Raw genomic sequence first — 17867 nt, 5'->3', positions numbered from 1 at the left:
AGAAGCTCAAGCCCAATTTAGCACTAATATAATTGTCTTCATATAGTAGAAACAAGTTGTCCTTTCACTGTAATACTTCTATTTTATACTTGAGAGAAAGGACAAAAAGGAATATGGAATGATTGCTTCGATGATCATATAGATCAAATATGACTTTAACATGCAAGTAAGCACACAACTAAAGGACTGTGCTCTTTGATTGACTCCTGGGCCTAGTACTGTCATAAATATAAGGTCAGTCACTTTTTCAGTGTCTGAACCAGACATTAATTTTTCCTTTCTGAACTTACACTCCATTTGTGTACTACACAGTGCTAAACCTAATTTTTCTGTTTCCTGAATAATTGATACAGAGTCATTATCAAAACAGAACCATTTCACAAAAGAGTTTTCCAATTCAGTCCCTCCACAAGCAATTTGACCTGCACTTGCAAAATAGATAATTTGTAAACCACCAGGTCATTTTCCCCTTAGAAATAAAAATTTTTAAAGACAATATACTCCAGATGAAAGCAGCAATATCTGGTAGTAAAAAAAAAAAATCTCTATATTAGAAACAATTATGATTCCTCAAAATCAATATTTTTAACTTGTCTTTGCTTGGAAAATATGCTGCACATATCAACAGTAGAAAGAAACGTTCAATTCCCATAATCAGTATTTAAACACACTTTACTTAGGGATTTCATCATTTTCTTCTAGGGTTTTGAGGTGGGTTTTCCTTGCATTTTAGGAACTTTGCAGGTGGGATATTCTGAAGTAATTTATTTGCTTTTTAGATGCACTTCTCAGCAAGATTAGAGCTTTTATTTTTTTCTTTATTTTCTTTATTTTATTTTTCTTTTTCATTTTTTCTTTTTTTCCTTTATTTGGTAGGGACTATGTGGCTGTGAATAGCAAGCTGTATTACTCAGATGCTCAGAGCATGGTGCTAATAACATCAAGGTCATTGGTTTGATCCTTTTATGAGCCATTCACTCAGCAGTTAGACTCAGTGAATATTGTGGGTCCCTGTTGCAGTTGGGGTTTTTGTTGAGGTGAAGCAGGTGAAGAAGCAGGAAGGGCCTTTGCAAGGGTTTCACAGAGATGTTTATTTCAGCCACGTGTGAGCACAGTCCTGGAGTTCAGAAGCAAAGGCGTTGGTCTGGGACTTTGGGTTAGGTACATGGGGGTTTTTCAAGGGTGTGCTTAGGGCATAAGGGCCAACAGGGAACCAGGGTGTGAGTGACCAAAAGGCTGACACACAGAGAGAGGGCAGGGGGCTGTCCTAAGGAACAGAACAAGGGTTGTCTTGACCTGATAGAGAAGGATAACTGAGAGGCTTCTCCTATCTTTCTAACTGGGAGTGGCTTTCAAGGTCTCCACAGGTCCCTTCCAATTCAGAATATTCTGTGATTCTGTGTCATTCTGTGAAATTGAACTGAAAACAAAGAGGCTGTCAATAGACAACCTTCCAAATAAATAGAGGGAAAGCACACTTGACTGAGTGAAACATTCATCATCCTGTTTTGATCTTTTGGTTATGTGTTTCTTCCTTTGTGTCATTCCGTGTTCTGTTTTCACATTTTGCTCGCATTTGAAGAATTGTACACTTCCTCTGAGATTGGTGTTTCACAAAAAGGAACAATGAAATATCATTATGGCTCCATTTTACAAAAAGTTCTAATTTCTCTGCATAGGCCTCAAAAAGGTCTTTTTGTCATGCTGTAATGTCACCACACAACTTGTAAAATCACCTTCTACACAGGCATGCTTATGTAAGCCCAAAAAGTCTTCCTAAGATATGCAGAGGTACATTCTTCATAATGACCTCAGACAACAGAATTAAGCAGTTTAACCTCTGTGAGTGGTACCACAAGGGAAATTTTAAAACTGCAATATTTAAGTGTTTTTAAATGTCCCTAAACCATTTTATAACTATCTCATGTTCCCATACCTATAAGAATTCAAATAAGGATTTAGTTTTCGGCCGTATATACATGTATTTGTTTTTCTCATTTATGTTAAAGGTTCTGCAGTAAAAATTATCGTGTGGAAAGGTACATGAAACAGCATCAGTAACAACAGTTCTTATATTCTGCTAAAGGAAAAACCACTGTCAAAATGGGATTTCATATTTTGATTTCCTCTTCTTTCAGATAAAAAAACCTATCCATTTCATTTCTGTAGCACATTTATTGTCATTTCTTACAGCTCTGCTGCATGTGCTACTGATGCTGTTTAAGCATTATCTGTTACAGAAGTAACCTCATCATCTACATTGGGATATATGTGCACATGCCTATAAACTATTTTATTGAGATTTAGCTATGCTTCACTTTACCCAGAATAAAAGAAAAAAAATAGAATATAAGGTAATCTTACAGATGTATCAAGAAACTGAACTAGATTTTTCAAAAGTTTATACATTTCTAAGTGCTCTTACCTTAAAAAAAAAATGCAGATTTATATATAGCTATATTTTCCCTGGGAGACTAATATTTATTAATAATCCTCAATGTCTTTACCTTGGTACAAATGATTATGCACAGATGATTCAACCAAATAAACATTATTGTACAAATATACAGGGAAGACATATTACAATCTCATATAACTTAAACTCTGAAAAAGTCTAGAAACAGAGGCTGTAGAAAAGACAGTTTTGTTAAAAGATCTAGTATATAATGAATATAGTTGGGATCAATTAATTAATTGTTAATTAATAATTTTCTATTGCATCTGGTTTATTTTTTTTCTTTGCGTAATATACCTATTTCTTTTGCTAATTCTTATCAAGACTGATGGGGAAAGAATGGTAATGGTAATAGCAGATAGGCATGACAATTTCAAATACTGTGAAAAGAGGGAGGAGAAAAGAAAGTCTGTCAGCTGGAACTGGTCCGTTGCTTGTACTTCAGTCCAGTTGTAGCTTCTGTGCACTGTAAATTTTTCTACTTGTATTAATGTTGCTTTTCAGCATTGCCATAAAAACTCAAATTTGTTGAGATTCAGCATTTTTAATGTGGATAGATAAAAACAAAATCTGCTCACGCTTTAGCAGTTCTTACCTTCCCCATACTCTGCACACAAATAAAGTTACCTGCCAAAATGCATAAATAGCAAGAAGATGCTTTTCATAACAACTTACTATCACTATGAAAGAAATTTTATGTATTTAAGACTTCATATAAACTACAGAAAGTGTATTTGACATGGTTTTTGTGAAAAACACATCTCTTATTTTCACCTACTGCTGACATTAAGAGAAACAACCCTTATCCTCTTCCATGTAATCAATATAAAAACACTGCTGTGTGCCTTTTCCTATGACCTACAGCAGATGTTCTTCACTCTGCAAACTTAATTAAGCTTGTCTTCAGTAGCAGAAAGCCAAAAGGCTGCCATGTGTGTATATATATATGACTTATAGGTGTGTAATATTTTACTTCTTTTAAAATCTTAAAATATTTCACAGTGGTAACTCTTGCAGCCAATTCTCTCACAGAAAACAAGATATTCCAGGCAATCAAAAACCAACATTCCATTACTAAAGTATGAAATATGGAATTTAAGACAGGTTAATTAGTATGTCTATTTGCACATGTTTATTTCTATGTAGCAGGTATCTTGGAAACTTTCTGAGTGAGATTATGTGATTCAAGAAAACAAATTATATAAGAATAATATCACAAGACTGTTATAATAACAGTCTTCATTAATTTTTTTCCTAAATCATTACTCTATAGCTTAGCAGAACTTCTCTGTCATGAAGACATGGTCAGTTGAAAACTAATCCACAAGAAGAAAACTCCTGTCATCTTCTACCATGTCATTTTCAGAATATCTATCATGTTCACAAAAATCTTGTATCTCTTGACAAGTGATCTTTTCCAAGACATGGTAGATGTCCAGCACAAACTCTACAACATCTGTCAACACTCTCTGTCAATATGCACAATATAATTTGCATACTAATATCTCACATAATGGCTACATCATTACCCATCTGAAATATCTACAAAGACAAAATGAACTGTCAGAGTTTCGATCCAAACAAACCGAAATCAAGAATCACTCAAAATTAACTCTTAAATTTGCCATCAGCAAGCAATAGTTTCTCTAAACAAAAAACCACAGCTGGGAACATGAAGACAAATTTATAGTGTGACAGTATTACCATAAGTTCCCTAAATAGCTCAGTATACTTGAGTACCAAAATTACTCTGTATGTAAGACACATAGATGACATTTTCAACATCTGAACTTCCAATTTGGAATTTCTCAATTCAACAGAAATTTAGTAATTATGATTATGAAACTGTCTTTAATTGTAACTGTAATTATGTACTGTTACTGTAACTGTAATTATGATTATGAAACCCTATGAAACTGTCTCTAGAAAACTTAAAATAATGACCTTTCAAAATATCCCATGCCATATCAAAATGGGAACCTAAAAATTTATACGTGCATCAAAAGCTTAGAATTACAGATGAAAGGCAAGATGAGTAATGTCAGGAAAAAGAACACTGCACACAGGAAAGTACTGCAGAATTGACTCTAAAGTAGCCTTTGTGACTGTGAAAACATATTAAGAATCACCCTGAACAGTTCTTTCAAAATGTCACCTAAGCACTTAGCAATAAGCAAGAAATTTAGAAGGAATAATAGGAATTATCAGTAAATTCATATAGAACAAACCAGAAGATGTAATCCTATTTTATACCAGTATAGTAGAATTTGAAAATGTCTAGGCAAGCACAACAGGCATTATCAGAAGTGTTATTTTCTATAATATTTTCATGGACCTCACACTGACTGCTTGGATTTTGTGGGTTCACTTGGAGCTTATTATTTCATCTACTTTTTCCATAGTCAGCCACAATTGGCTACCTTTAGAGAAGCAATACCAGTTCACAGAAAGTTTTGATCTTTTCTCATGTTTTACCTTCCTTCTTCATTGTTAGCATTTCAAATTGAAGGGTAAAACTCCATATTGAAGCAATGAAAAAATGACTGCTGTTTGTTTATATGGATTATAAGAATAAAAAAATCACATAGCGTGCAAGCTTGAAATTATAGTTTTACAAATTATTAAAAATTAGTTTGGAAAGTTTCAACAAACACATATACTCAGCTATTTATTTCAAAATCTTATAGTCGATTCTCACAAAGCTTTAAACCTTTTTGAAAGATTGCCAAAAAATATGAATAGTAACTCAAGTCTTTATTTAAAAATTCTATTTTTTATTGTGATGTCTAGGAATCTAGTATTCTTACTAGTATTCTAGTGTCTAGTATTCTTCTAACTCAACATTACTGTGTAGCTATAAAAAATATAAAAATATACTCCATTTTTTGATTATTTAGTTTCTGAACATATGCAGTAGATAAGGCAGAAGAGTACAACACCCATTTATTAACCTAAAACTTCCCCAGTTGAACCCACTGAGATACATTGTTCCCAGTTGCCAGCATAATACCCCCAAATCCACAAAAGCTGTTCAATTTTACTTAGTTGCTTTGTTAGATATTCCTTGATAAGAACTTACCACGAATATTTTACAAATTATTTAGGGACATGGTTTCCAATTTGAATTTCACAATTTTCAGGTTGTATAATCTGTCCTTCAATAAGGTTTGTCCTGCCTTTGACATGTAGGAAAGAACTAGAATTTCTTCTGTAGCAATAGGCTGTGGTATATAACAGCTGCTATTTGTTTTTGATTTGTTAGAAATTCATGTCTCAGTTTGAAATGGCCGTGTGTACCCAGGTATGATGTAATGGCCCTGCTCAGCCTCACCTGGAGCCTCCCCCCTCACCCTCTGCCCCCTGCCAGTGTGCCAAGCACCCCATTTCAGCAAGTTATTGAACTTCTCTCTTGATCTTAATTTGAAAAAATAAACCACTAGCTAATAAAGAGCCACCAGATTAGTCACAGATTTATGTTCATCTCTTGTGTTTACCTTCAGCACAGATTATGCACTAATATGTACTTAATAGTGCAGAATACACATGCATTGAAAATATGCAAACTTATATTCAAATATTAAAGTATCTGAAGTACTTGAATAAACTGTTAAGCATGTCAATGGGTACTAAGAGGCTTTTTTTCGTGGAGCACAATACACGTAGAAAACTACATTAATAGATCCATATTCCAGAAAATCCTAACATCAGCATTTTCTCTTTTTTGCTAGAAAATCTTTTTTTCGATTCCTATTGCATTTTTAATTTTCTCCTGAAGGAATTTCTCTCAAGATTCTTTTAATTATGCTTTTGATTTACCAAGCCCTACAAATGCACTACAATCTCTGCAGTCGATACTTACCCTTATAATTCTACACTTTACAATAACCAATATAAATTTCTTTATTGCAGATACTGGGAGCACACAAGTTGAGAGTATGGAGATGGAAAAATAGCTGTTCCAGCATGTTTTAAGTAGCTCATGCTGTCCTCCAAAACAGAGCATTTCTGCCTATTTTCAAAGTCAAATATAAGCAAAGCAGCTTTTACAGTGTCTTTCATGTGATTCGGGCTGTAGTCTCTGTTGCTAGGCAGGTAAGCCAGTTTCCTCAGCCTTTACCTGGTCTAATCCAACAGTAACAGTGGAATATTTTAACTCACAGTCTTCATTAAACATAGCCTGATTTTAATATTGTTCCTTTTACTAGTCTTTTCTTTGTATATAACATACTTATCCCCATTAATACATCCAGAAAGATTTTCTGTGCTTATAAAACATAAACTGAGTAAATTTGTCTCCAGCCTTCACACAATGTCATGAACCCCATTAACCCTCCATGCAAAAAAAGAGGGGGAAAAAATCATTTTGGATATTATTTGAATTTCTGTTTCTGGATGGACAGAATAGTCTCATTATTTCAACAGGAAAGCTTTATTTAGCTTTAATTGTGTAGATGGCCAGTTTCCCTGGCAGCTATTGCAGGACTGCTAAAAAATCCCCCAATGTTTTTATTCCACAAAAACTTCCGTTAAATAAAACCATTCACTATGCTTTTAAAATTGAAAGTTTCATGGATTTGAATATTCTTACACTTTACCTCAAGCTTTAAAATTTTGTTAAACCATGGAAATACAAAATCACATAGATGAAGGACAAATGAGCAAAGAATTGTTTTCAAAATTAATTACAAAATTATCTCAAATTCCATTTGATACAAATTTCTGATTTCTAGTCTAATACTTCAACTTAGGGGAAAAAAAACCAAAAAAACCAAAAAAAACCACCAAAAAATACCTTCCTTAAAATCGAATTCACTTTCTTAGAAACTGAGATGAAGAATTGGTAATATTTCAGAGGAAAATGTATTTACTGCTCTCAGTTCACTGTCTTTTGACAGGTTTTTAGTGTAGACTCAACTTATTTTCACTTACAATGCACTATGCCAAATAAACAGGGGGATTTGGTAGAGAATCATCAGTGGAATCCCACTCGAATTGTGCAGGGACACATGCTGTTCAGCATATTAATAAATTATCTAGGGAAGATGATGAATTGCAGTGTTAGTCTGCTGATGGTAGTAATTTAGTCCAGGTAGTGAAAATGAAACCTGAGGGCAATACTGCAGAGCATTTCATGCTATTGACTAAGCCCGTAGGAAATCTGAAGTTGGTAAGTGCTGGGCGTGTGCAGGAAGCTGCGCCCCCAGTTCGATGTGAGGAACATCAGAGGATTGTTCTGGCTGTCAGGTAGCTCGGGAGGCACGCAGTTCAACCTCCTGCTCAGAGCAAGGATCGGTGAGATCAGAGGTCAGCCATGAGATCAGTGACTCGGACTCACTACTGAGATCATCCCATCGTTTCTCTTGCCTGTTAGATATTCAAGACAGTATTCTGCGTTCCCTTGCTCCTCTTGGGATTCCAGGAGTGTGCTTCTTTTATCAAACAATGCTGTTATTCAAAACTAATGTGTTTGTTCTGTAGTCAAAAGGGTCTGACACAGGAGTGTTTAAAGCAGGTACACTGCAAGTTTTTCAAATGTTACATAGGATCTGCAGAATTTCATGCCACTGTTTTCACACTTCTGTTTCGATATGAGGGAGGCTCTTGTCTTCTTTTTTATAAAATTTGATCATTCAGTAGTATAAAGCACATATTTGCTACCGGCTTTATTTCTGTGAAATACTGTTTATTAGTCCAAGCATTTCTTTTGCAAGCCCATGTAAAGCTAGTATGCATGATGCCTAAATTTCTGTCAGGTCTCAAATATTAAGACATTTTTAGGAAATCTTGCCTGATGAAATCTGTAAGTTATGATTCATAAAAGTGGAAAAGCTGAAAGGAGCTTTGATATGATGCAGAGTGAAACATTCCTGTTTCTGCTTTCAGCAAATATATTGTCATTTCAGCATCTTCAATGAAAGTGGTGATAACCATTTGCATTAAAAAAATATAAAATCAAAATTCACACCAGACTTCTTTATTTAAAACTAAGGGAATTATGTATGTCAAATAAAAAAAATACTTCAAAATGTGGACTAAATGTTGCTTGGCAACAGAATATTTGACTAATGCTGAGGGTGCCTATTTATGCAGTTATTAAAACAGTGCTCCTTATAAACAGGAGGCAAGGCACTGTAATAAAATATGAACACCTCAATAATCATTATTTAAAAGTCTCACACTCTTCTGTTGTAACTGAAAAAACCCAAATAATTATGAAAATGCAGCAGCCGTAAAATCACAGTCTACTTCCATTGAAGTGTAACTGCATTTGTGGCAGGTATGAAGGTGGACGTTTTAGGAATTTTATTTTCTTTTAGGTTTTAGTTTAACTTGATAATTCAGTTTGCAAAAATACTTTAAATGACCCACAAATATTTGCTTTCCTCAGATGTAGTACAAATAACTTGTCTTCCAAATTATCTCAAGATAAGGAAACTGGATAAATCCAATATTTTCTGTCCAGCACTTAATGTAAGATATATTTTTAGATCTCTACACCCACAATTTACATTTAATTTCTAGGCAGAAACTAAGAAATTAGGTCATTTGCACTGTTGGAATATTTGCATTACTCTGAGAAGGTGCAGGATCACCAATAACTGATATGAACACTGGGTGAAGCTCTGTTACGGGTCCAAATTCAAAACAAAACATTTTTAATGGACAATTTAAATAAATTTAAATTGCCTTAGCTCAGAAAGCAGAAAGACTTCAGTACACATTTTTGTAAGACATTTCACCTACTTTGCCTTCCAGAATTTAAGATAAAATTTTAGCCCAAGGGCACTGGGGTAGCTACCTATGTATAACTGCTATAATTAGAATAGTTCTCCTAAAATGTATCATCTAAATTTACCTCCATAATAGTGAGTTTGTGTATTTCTAGCTGACTAGTTGAAATAACTAAATATGATCCAATTTAAAAAATCTAAGAACATTTCCCTTCTTTGAGTATTTTAATTTGGGTTAAAAAGTATAAAAGCTTCCTTGGCAATGAGATTGTGTGTAACTTAAGAGTAATACTCTTCTATGGAGTTGTAAGATACATCAAAAAGTAATATGTTCCCACAAATGGTGAAAAGATGCTCTGTGTACCATGACATAAATTTCAGGTAGGTTATACTTGTACACTGTCACTGTAATGGACTAAGGATTGCTATCAGAAGATATCTCTTTGAGTTTACGTTAGGAAATCTGGTTTGCACTTCTTCATATTTCTTCAATATTTCATTATATTCTTTTGGGCATGTTTTAATTAGGCAGGGGAAAAAATATTTAAATGCATCTTTGGAGATCTTAGCAATTCAGGACTGAAATAGAAAAGTCAGTTTTCTCTAATGCTACATCATCAAGGCTTCTAGAGTGATACAAACCTGACATAAAGTATTGCAATACCTAGAAGCAGCAAGATCACTAAAAGCCAAAATTTTGATTTCATCTCTGATCTTCCTTCTTTCCTGTTATGGGCCTATATTAGCCAGTGTTCAGTATTATTTTGATATATTGCAGGTATTTTTGGTGCTTCAGTTGTTAAGTGACCATGTGTAAGTGCATGTATATACAGCAGAACCCTCCAGTCACAGATTACATACATCAGTCATTCCAATAGCTTCACTTCCAACATCAGGGGGGAAATGAAGCCATCACAGGGAAAAGCAATAATCTGAGGTTGCAGCAAATGTTTTGCTCTAAATACAGAACTTTCTTGTCATGTACACTAATCTCTTCTTTCAAAGGAGGAAGAATATTTTGCCTAGGTGTGTTACCCTCCTTCCTCTTTGGGTCATTTTTCAGGTGTTTCTAACCCTGCAGACAGAGCATCTGCCAGCAAGATAGTTTAAAAGTATAATGCAGTTATTTATTGGCTGATGCACACAAAGATATCTAGGATTTAACAAGCCACTAGACGAGGGACTAATATGCACTTTGGCATGATAAGAACCCAGTCTCCACGGGCCAGACAGGCACCAGCCTGGAGGGGAAGGGCCAGTTTCCACTGCCCCTGAAACAGATCCTTTTTCACTGACCCTGCTTCTTCCTCTAGGGCTTGATAACATTTCATGCTGATGTTCTTCCGCTTGAAACCGTGAGCTTCTAATTGCCCAGTCCCAACAATCCTACTCTAGTCACAGTTTTGTCTTTCTTATCTTGTGTACCTCTACTCCACGGAGTTCCTCTTAACTTAGCCGTTTCCTTGGAGTTCTGAGCCAAGGTTATGAAGCTACATCACATGGTTATGAAGCTACATCATATCCATCCTGGGTCTTCACAGGCAGCCAAACCCCGTGGAGAGTGAGGAGGCTGTTGCAGAAGGGATTGCACACAGAGGTGGGCACAGGTGCCATTCAATGCATGACCAGAGACAGCAGCAAAAACAGGACTGACCCCAAAAAGCTGTAAAAACTTCACAAATTTCCAAAGTGACTCCACTTTCCTACCATCCAAATCCTCAAAACAGTCAACCCTACACAGCACTCTCCACCTTACTATCATCTACCCCTGTAAACACAATGAATCTCATTCAGAGTTGGAGAAACAGCTTGCCAAAAACCTGGATTTTAGCATAGCAGATCTCTTACTGGATTCTATTATTTCTATTTCAAATAGTATCATGTGCAGTACAGCACCAGAGATTAAAGTCTGTATGGGAAAACATGGCTTCATTCCTTTCACTTCAGAGAAAGTATTTTTGTTCTCTACCTCCCATATTGAAAAGATAGTTTGAAAGTAGTTACATCTTTCATCGTTCCTCCTTTTTTACCTCTAAGAGGAAGCAGGGACAGGAAAAAATGGAAATTCTTTTTTTTTTTTTTTTTGGCAGAGTTCTCAGTCATCTCTTAGACAACTATGTATTTTGAATTTCTGCAAGCAGCATAAACTCATCACTGCATTCTGATTAAAAATATTCTAGATAGCAGCTTATTATCTTCTAGTTAGTTCTGCAGTGCCCACTCTTGAAAACTGACCATGAGTTTAGTAGAGGGGAGGTGAATGGATTACATTTCCCAAGTGAGTTTAAAACAATCACATTAATTCCACTAGGTAATTTCCATGCTGATTCACCATAGCCAATACAGGTGAAAAATGAACACTCCATCCCAGATGCACTTGCTTGTCTAAGTTTGAGAGTCAGAATGCTGTCCAGAGACTGAGGGAAATCGTGCAGCTATTGTGTAGTTAAATTATGTTCACTAGACAGGAAGCAATTTTGCTTGTTTGCAGGAGTATCTAAGACCCCAAATGAACTACTACAACAGACCAATTAATTTTTCCTACCTTATCACTTCACAGTTTTAGCAAATGCCAGACACTTCAGACAGACAAAATTGTGCAGATAGTACCTTCCCACAGGAAGACAGCAACTTTAGCTCATGTGTTTAGCTCTTTTTATAGGCAATCAAACAATTATTGTATTACGCTTTATTTTATGTACACCCAGTTAGGATTGGTTTAGACATGAATAACTGTTTATTGACTAAATCAATAGTCTTATCCATGTTACAGAGCACATTAAATAGTTACAAGAATAAAATCAGTTGTTACATTAACCATTGAAAAGAATGCTCAGGCTAAGCTTTAAACTAATATTGCCTCATTAGGTTACATTCTGATTAAGAAATAGACAGGAACAGAAGGAAGTAATTTTTTAGAAAAAAATAGTCTTCCATTTCCTTTCCACACTTTAGATTAATTAGAATTTACCACTAAAAGACCAGACAGTACAATTAAGTTTTACAGTAACCATATTAAGCTTTTAAAAAATTGAGCTTTGGCTTCCCCATAAATCCCCAGGGTACTTACAATCAAATTAGGCTTTGTCATCTGAAATAACAGAATAAGATACATAATATGCCACACACTCTCTGGTACAGGAATCCAGCTAATCAGGAGGGTCCCCTAGCATATTGCTACTTCAAAAATACAGCAGCAGTACAGCACTATTTCCACGTATCTGGAAACAGCTCTCTACTGAGAATGTACACCTGTAAAAGTTATTTCATCTGCCTTCTCCTTGATATCAGTACTGAGCTAGAGCAGAATCAACATTGCATGACAAATAAGTTATGGAGTGGATTGTGTGTCTTGCCCCCTTCCAGCTGTAGCATGTCCACAAAATGGCCAAGTTGCTTCCAGGTGTATTAGGTGTTAAATCGAATGTAAATAATTTCCCTCCTCTGATGTTCTATTCTGAACTCATTGCCAAAAGCCTGCATTGTATTTTTAGTTCAAATCTCTGCTCTTCATGAATATAATTGTTATAATGCCACTGTATTTCACAGACAATATCCAAATTAATAACTCGTTAACAGAATTATTTTAGTGACTTAGTAAGTGATTTGGCTCAGCTATTTTTCTGAGAGAGTATTTTGGTTAAACACTGGGTTATTGACCAGACCAGGTGAGAAAAGTCTATTTCATTGCTTCTGCTTAATATGTAGTGGCCTACAACCTTTCTGAAAGTAATTAATAAGAGTGCTGGAGTGTATACTGGCCACTATAGCAAAAAATTCATTAAGAATTTTCTTTGAGAAAATTCATTAACCCTAAACAATTAATCCAAGGCAGCCAATAAGAAGTATTCTAAGTTCATGTGAAAGCCTACTCCCCTTTGGGAATTAGGTGACTTCATCTAGTGGTAAAAATCTTTTTTATGCTCTTTGCGGAACATTTTCCTCCACAAAGAAAGCAAGAAAAATCAGATATTTCATTCAAAATATGACCACAAAATGATTGTGGGGATAGTATGGCCTCAAACAGCATTCATCACTTCCAAAAATGATAACCAGAGCTGCTTCTTTGTCTGATGAGGAATTACACACCTCACAGCAGAGTAATCTACTTTCCAAGTTAAATTATTTAGAAGTCGAGAGTTTCGGGTTGAATACTCTGCTGTTATTCAATTAATGTTTTCTATTGATTAAGTTATTCAGTTAATATTAGCTTAGACCTAAAGACATGTGAATGTATATTTTATTAGGCACGATATACCTGTGCTGACCTGCTCATCCCAAGCGACTGTGAGCTATGTTTCAGTATGCCCAGAAATAAAACTTTAAGCTTCTGGACAAATGTACAAACATTGTAAAGTGACTTCTGTGGTGAGTTTTGCAACCTTGAAACAAACAACGGTTCTGGATTAGGAAAAGTAAACAGGACTTCAGAGACACAGTCTGCATGTTGAACAATCTCCAAGAAAGTCATCAGCTGTTCTAAATGCTATTTAGGTCCTATTTAAGCATTTAAATTTTGATCTGGTTGTCTGGTTGGTTTCTTGTCTTTGTTTTGTTTTGGGTTATGTTTTATTTTGAGATGGGGAGTGGAGAACTATTGGTTGTCTGCTGATCTTTTTTTTTTAAATACTGTATTATAGGTATTCTTGTGACATTAGGTATGGAATGTTCTAGCAAATCAAGTGAATAATTTCCAAACTTTTGGCACTATGCAATCTCACATGTACTGTGCTTCAGGTACTTTTCTTTTGTCTGCAGGTTATCAGAAAATAAGCACTCAAATCCTGTATTTCTTGAACATCAGTTTGCTATGCATGCTTCATAAAAAACTACTTACTGAAGTTAGCTTTGCTGCTACTGCAAATCAAATAATACCAGGGTGCAGCAAATGCAGGTTAGTTGCCTAAGAGCTGTTAATGTAAATTTTCCAAAAAGTTCTTACAAAAGGATATTCTCTTGCAATTTGAATGCTAAATATTTTGAAGACAGACAATTGCAAAGAAACTTTTCCAGAGTTGACAGTGGATGAGTGAAGTGCTGGTGAAATATAACAGGGATTCAGTGCGTTTTGTTCCTCACAATGACATTACAGTCCAGACCTATGCAGATACCTGACTGTGGTATTCAGAAATATTTGCCCACTTCCATAATTTTGAACACAGTTTGACCCGAGGAGCTCCCATTCTAAAAAAAAACCAGCAGCACACACTGATAATTGGTATTAAAATGTAAAGAAAAAAATGTAATACAATTTCTGTTTTGACAAATAAATATAGAATACATGCATATGTTTTTTCATTCATATTAATATGAGTACTTGACACTTCACAGATTATGGACTGTTTTAAACAGTTAATATCTATCACCTGTGGAATTATATTTGTCTTATGGCATCTGACACATCTCACATGCTTTGCAGTAGCTTTTTGCATTTCTCTAGCATCTGCAATGGATGGAAATATACTATCAGCAACACTGCATCTTCAAAAGAACCATAAACAGGCACTTAGGAACTCAATGAAAGATTATATCACTTTCTAGTGGACAGAATGCTTTACTCCATTAGCGTCACAGGATGATTAAATCTTCCTACATACTATTTCAAATGTACTGCTACCAGTTATGATAGTACCATGTAGCTCAATACATCTTTATTTTTCCATGGTCCTGAAGATTAAAAAAAAAATAAAATTCTAAGATAGCCTGTAAGCAAAATGACTTATTGTGTTATAGTATTGCCTAACTCAGTTTTGTGGTAATAAAAGTGATTAAAACATATCCAATCAGGTGGGGGTTGTACAGAAAATAACTGTGAAGTAAGTCTTGATTGTAGACTTCAGAGGGTTTTGCTGAACTACAGCAGGAAAGTAAGAGACTATGTGAACCAGCCAATTGGAACTAAGAAACGTATAAGATACATTCATTTTCAGTCAGGTCCCTATTGTGGTAACATCTTGTTACTTTACTATTTCACCTGAATTATAATATCACCAAGCTGACACTGAAAAGGATGAATTTGATCCCTAGTGTAACATCTAGCTAGATCCATCTAGCCAGCACATTTCAAAACCATTTTGGATTATTTGGTTGTTCAGTTTATTTCCCCATCTCTAACATCACACAGATGCTACACTAGTATCACAGAAATTACTGAATGCTTTCAGAAGTATCTCCAGGATTTATCACGTGCTCACCCTGAATGTTAGTTATTACGGGTTCCTGACTGAAATGAAAAAGCAGGTCACATCTGTATGTACCAGACTGAAAAAGTAGAAAGTCTGGTGTTAAAAAAGCCTATGCTTTCTGACAAAAAAAAAAAAAAAAAAAAAAAAAAAAAAAAAAAAAAAAAAAAATTACACTCAACGCTTGCATTTTTATAAGGGATAGAAATGTTTAATATATCCGCTGTCTCTCATCTCTTGCCATCAGTAAAGGATCAACTTCTAAGACATATCAGGACACTGCACTGACCTGCTCAAAACAGAAACAGACTAAATCCATTGCTGTTCTCAGACTGACTTCCACTAGTTTTGAGACTTCTCAGTAAGGATAATGGAATAAACTGTGTGTAGGCTTTTCATTCACAAAGCTCTTTTAACTTATGTTGAGATGTACTGGATGTTGTCTTCGTTAAAATGCTACTGGTTGATTCACATAAATAGTTAGAATTTTGCTTTTTATAAGTAAAATTTTAATACTTGCCAAGTGTACTAGGTCTAGCTAGGATGTAGTTCATTTTCTTCATAGCAGTCCATATGGCACTTTTAAATTTGTGACTATAACAGCCTCGATAATACCCCAAAGTCTTAGCTATTGCAGGGCTATAATATTGATGCTCACACAGCATCAAGGCCACCTGTTTCTCACCCTGCCCACACAGACAGCAGGCTAGTGGTGGGGACAGAGCTGGGACAGGTGAGCCAAACTGACCAAAGATCTGTTCCCTGCTCTGTAATGTGTCATCCAGCAATGAAATGGGGGGAGTGAGTGAGCAGCTGGTGGATGCTTAGCTCTGGCTGGGGTCAAACCCACTGCAAAGGGCCTTTGCCCTATATTACATATCCCTGTATTTCAGCAGAGATGTTTACTCGGAAGATCTTATCCTTTGATGACATTTTACCCTTCTCAAAACTCTAAAATTCTCAATTATTTTGTGGTAGACATATAACTTTACACACTAAGACCAGAAATGAAAAAGACAGGGAAATATACAGGAAGGTGAGATACACACGGATTAGATACCTAATATTGTCAAAGTGAAATCCTACCATCCTTAAAGCTAATGACAACATTCAAATGGAGTTGAAAGAAGTCAGTATTTCAGCTATGAAAATTCCCATCATTCTTATAATTCTATTCCAATACTATTAGAAGCAGACAAATAGGGTGGAAATGTCATGTGTACTAATGCTAATTCCTGTGTGCTTGAAAAGTGAGAACAAGTAATTGTCTTGATTTCCAAGATGCATAGTAGCCTCGGCAGGATTGGGATTTAGAAATATATTGCCTGACACATGAAAGGACCCAGAAGAGTATCTAATCAAGGCATCAGTATTCAAAGCAGAACTAGCATCAAAATAGGACATTTTCATGTTGTATTTAAGTAGTATTATGTAAGTATTGTGTAAGGAGGTCTTGGTGGCAGCTGAAATACTGGAAACAATTTTCATTGTTTGTGGAGGTAGGGCTTCATTCAGCCTGCCCGTTTTCCCCATGATTTTTCTGGGTTTATAACTGGAGGTGCACAAATTATTGTGCTGCAAAGGTAGTGATAGTTTCAGGGCAAGATTTCTTTAGTTTATTATTTATAGTTTGCACTGTTGGCCAGGAGAGAGAAGAAAAAAGGGAACTTGCATACTAAAATCAATACAAATAATAATAGCCTCTTACAAGACAAGCCTCAGGGGCTGAATATCTCTGGATTCCTTTTTTTACATAAATGATCTCAGTGGATTATTGTTTCAATGTTTTGTGCTGTCAGTCACAGTCAGCTACCAGCTCTCTTTTTGGTCCCATGGAAATCTTCTCACTTCTGTGTGCCAAAATAAAACAAAATTACATAGCAGCAGGTAGCCCATGGTAGCTTTCCTGAATGTCTTCAGCAGAACAGTATTACAGCAGAAGCAGTAATCCATGCTGCTCATGGCTCTTTTTTCAGACACACATCCTGTCAGTCAATGCTGAAGTGGCCAAATGTGTTTCCACATTATACCTAAACTTAGAGCAGCTTGGGGCTGGGGCTCAATTATTTGTCTTGTTTTATTTTCACTTATTTTTAGAAAGGAAAACACACTGAAAAGCAAAAAAATATTCATTTGGGTCACAAGAACATTCATATTTGATAACTTTGCTGTCAGTTTATTAGGAATGTGCATCAGGATGCTGCAGGATTGATATTAGGTAAACCAAAGACATTCAGCTATCTCAGTATTTTCAACGTGTGCACATAATAACAATACTTGGTGCCTATATTTTTCCATAAATTTCTTTTTCCTAAGCAACTCTCTTACTTCTGTTATTCTACTTACTGTTGTATTATGTACTGAGAAAAAAAGACAATTTTTGATAATTCTTTGTGGCATCATCATAATAGTTTTTTCCTATTAGTCATCTTTATGTATCTACATAAATATTCAGCGAATATACATTTAAATTGCTTTTTAAATGTTTATAATTTTTAT

The sequence above is a fragment of the Sturnus vulgaris genome, chromosome 4 (genome assembly GCF_052056855.1).
Source record: "Sturnus vulgaris isolate bStuVul1 chromosome 4, bStuVul1.hap1, whole genome shotgun sequence".
NCBI classification, from domain to species: domain Eukaryota; kingdom Metazoa; phylum Chordata; class Aves; order Passeriformes; family Sturnidae; genus Sturnus; species Sturnus vulgaris.
This window is presented reverse-complemented; position numbering follows the sequence as displayed.